Genomic DNA, 2811 nt, shown 5'->3' with positions numbered 1-2811 from the left:
AAAATAAAATGGTGTAATACAAAAATGATCAAAATAGACTATTCATGACTATTTTCAACAATATTTCTTATGAAGTTGGTCGGTTACATTGTGATCGGATATAATTGATGAAAATATTTTGTTTGTGTATAAACATGAACAAGACCAACAAACCAAAGTTGACACGGACCACCGTGACATCCTAGTCAAGCGTGACATGTGGCACATAGATGCCAAGTAGGAAAAACTGGGACGAAGCAAAGGTGAATTGTAGATTTAAAAGTAACCAAAAACTTGATCGGTTATCAAACTTTATTAAACATTCACGTTGCTGCCATGTAAATGGGTGGGGCCAATACTCAAGAAAATGAAAAAGTTATTTATTACCTTTTTGATCGGTAATGACCATTATCATAGATAGAAAAGTCATTTCCGACTCAGACTCATCCAATCTGACATATTTGGTCGTAAGTTAATATAGATGAAATTAATACAAACAGGTATTTAGAAAGTACACAAGTGAGATATAGACATTTTGGACATGGTTTCTCAATGATATAGAAGAAAACTTATTACAAAATTAATAACATCATAAGTTATATTCTAATTAATGATTATATGATTTCTAAGTTCTCCTCTAAAATGATTTTTCCATGGCCTCCAACCTTAATTACCTATTATATTATAATCACAAAATATGCTCAAAAGATTATAAAATTCATTTATATTGTTTTTGTCCCTTTTTTATTAAAAGCATTTATTTATGACCTATTGTTCTCTTTTTCTTTTAATTACAAGTATTAGTGATACATATTGTTTTTTATTACATTTGAACTTAGTTGTGGATTAGTTTTTTTTTTGAAGTTCGCTTCTTCCGGTTTTTCCATCATCCAAGTCATGTTCTACATTCTTGTTAAACTGCGCTTCTAATTCACTCTCACGATTATTTACCTTTGTACTTAATTCTTGCACATGTTGTTCAGTAGAAACCTTAGTTGACATCGAAACCAACTAAGTACCTTTCCAATAGCCAGTTTGGTGTGTGGCTCTTTCCATCAAAATCGACTGCATTTGTCCATCTCGTAGCTTTTTCAACATTGCAGCCATCTCCTCGTTGTTGGAAGCGTTACCTTCTGTGTTTGTCAGGTTTCGTGGTGGTTCGCTGGTGGACATGATGTAGGTGTGTAGAAATCCTTAGCAATTTTCCACAGACGGCGCCAATTGTTTTTACCAAATTTATGTGTGTTAATGCTAATAATATATTTATAAGTTTTTAATGAAAGAACTAGGATTATAACGTAATGAAAATAGCAAGTAAAAAACACCACGATTTGGTGAGGCGGAAAATCCCGTAAAGGATCAAAACCGCAGGTGGGATTTGTAGCCCAGCCTAAAAGAGATCCACTATATCAAAATCACGTAGCTGAATTACAATGTAAGAAGTGTATTTTTGTGTTCTACTAGAAGACTTGCTCTAGTCTATGTATTTTCTACTATTTATCCCCCTCTAATCTTCCTGCCGTTGTCTCCTTTTTTATTTGAATTGCCCTCTATCCTTTTGTTAGCTATTTTTTCTCCTCCCATCTCTCTTACCATCTTCCACGTTCTTCTCCACTTTTTGATGTTTCTCCTATTTTTCAGGTTTGTTATTGAATCCTTCTACTCTTTGGCTCTCTTCTTGCAGCTGTCCATGTCGACACCTGAATGATCATGTCTTACGTATTCGTCCACCCCCGTCGCATGCAACTTCTAGTCGTCATGTCGTAGAAATACTTGATATAACAAATAGCAAGTACATATCTTATTGTCTCCATGCGTACTACGCAAAAGTTTCAGTAAAATCAATTTCTGGTTGCTGAGAAGTACCCCTTAGATACTAATCTTGCTTTGTGCTTTTGGACTGTTCCATCTTTATTATATTTTGTCTTATAGACCCACTTCAGTCCTATGACATCTTTATTTTCAGGAGGATCAACAAGTCTCCATGTATGATTCTTCTCTATTGTTGTAATCTCATCATCCATTGCTTTTCTCGATGTTCCTTCTTTTGCAGCATCCTTAAATTTTTTTGGTTCACATGTAAAGAATACATATAAGAATCATAAATATCTTGAATTGAACGATGTCTGAGTACTTCTGTATATGTGGTATCTTCAATTGTGAATCTTGATCCTTCTTCTGGTGTGACAACATCTTCAAAGTTTCTGGAGAAATTGTTGGCACATTCTGAAGTGATGATTCAGATGTATTATTTTGAAAGTTCCATTATTTCTTTTCATCAAAAATTACATCTTTGGAGATCACAAATTTCTTGGTGGCAGGATTAAAAACCATAGCCTTTTATTCTTCACTATAGCCAAGAAAAAGCAGTTTCTCACCTTTCTCATCAAATTTCTCTCTATGTTGTGCAGGAATATGAGAATAGGCGATGCATCCAAATACTTTGAGTTGATGTACTTCTGGTTTCTGCCCATGCCAAGCTTCGTAAGGTGATTTATTAAACATTCACGTTGCTGCCATGTAAATGGGTGGGGCCAATACTCAAGAAAATGAAAAAGTTATTTATTACCTTTTTGATCGGTAATGACCATTATCATAGATCGAAAAGTCATTTCCGACTCAGACTCATCCCAATATGACATATTTGGTCGTAAGTTAATATAGATGAAATTAATACAAACAGGTATTTAGAAAGTACACAAGGGAGATATAGACATTTTTGGACATGGTTTCTCAATGATATAGAAGAAAATTTAATACAAAATTAATAACATCATAAGTTATATTGTAATTAATGATTATATGATTTCTAAGTTCTCCTCTAAAATGATT

The sequence above is a fragment of the Apium graveolens genome, unplaced genomic scaffold (assembly GCF_009905375.1).
Source record: "Apium graveolens cultivar Ventura unplaced genomic scaffold, ASM990537v1 ctg3863, whole genome shotgun sequence".
NCBI classification, from domain to species: Eukaryota; Viridiplantae; Streptophyta; class Magnoliopsida; order Apiales; family Apiaceae; genus Apium; species Apium graveolens.
Note: the sequence above shows the minus strand (reverse complement) of the source record.